Raw genomic sequence first — 952 nt, 5'->3', positions numbered from 1 at the left:
TTCAGCATCTTAGCTGTAGAGGGCAGTGTCCCTGGCCCTCATATGTGGGATCCGAACCGGGGCCCTCTGGCGTCCCAAGCCAGTTCTTAACTATCGCGCCACTTGGTCGGCCCTCATTTTTCTTTTTTTTTCTAAATATTGCTTCATTGCCAGGGGAGAGGGGTGGGGAATATGTCACTGACTCCTAAAAGTTTGAATTATCCAAAGGTAACAAGAAGCTTACATTGGCAGCTCCAAAGTAATTTTTTGTGCTCCAAAGTAATTTTTTGTGCTCCAAAGTAATTTTTTGTGCTTTTTAATGCCTAAAAGTATTGGGAAGTAGGTCAGTTGCATTATGTCAAGTGTGTGCCTGCTGTCGATTTTCCAGAACAATTAAAGCATCAGGTGTATTGGAGTAAGGAGGACACAGCCTTGGATGCAGCATGGATTGGAAAAGTGCTGAGGTGTTGTCCAACACTTAGACCTCAGGACATCCAGAAACACTTACAGCAACTCTTTTACTCTATAATTTCTGTGTAAAATTTCTGTATAAATTGCTTTATAGAACATAGTAATGAATAAAAATACCATGATCAGGGGCCCTCATTGTTTGTCTATTTGGAGAAATTTAATTCAGTTAAGCTTTGATACTATGAGGGGCTAATATTAGACAGGTGTAAGTTTTTAAATATACACTTTATTTTGGTATAGAGAACACATTGGTTTGGTTCAGAATTCAAAAGGTACAGAAAGGTGTGTACTACAGTAAAAAAGTCCCTTCCTTCCCCTGTCCACCAGCCCCCGCAGTTGCCTGCAGGCAATCAGTGTAACCAGCCTCTGGTGGAGTGAACATAAGTCCTCACCACCTCCTGCATTATGAAAACTTTCAAACCCACAGAATAGCTGGAAAAGTACCGTGAACCTATGTACTTAGACTCTCCAGGTGTTTATGTTTTGCAACATTTGCTTCATC

At 41.1% G+C, this 952-nt stretch overlaps 1 protein-coding gene across 2 annotated transcripts in view; it reads left to right on the top strand.

Annotated features, from left to right (window-relative positions):
• BICRAL (BICRA like chromatin remodeling complex associated protein) overlaps positions 1–952 on the top strand; it is a 38,271-nt gene that overhangs the window by 11,645 nt on the left and 25,674 nt on the right. The window lies entirely within an intron of this gene.

This window comes from Hipposideros armiger, unplaced genomic scaffold (genome assembly GCF_001890085.2).
Source record: "Hipposideros armiger isolate ML-2016 unplaced genomic scaffold, ASM189008v1 scaffold_72, whole genome shotgun sequence".
In the NCBI taxonomy this organism is placed as follows: Eukaryota; Metazoa; Chordata; class Mammalia; order Chiroptera; family Hipposideridae; genus Hipposideros; species Hipposideros armiger.
The sequence above is the reverse complement of the archived record's forward strand: the minus strand, read 5'-3'. Positions and strand labels throughout refer to the sequence as shown.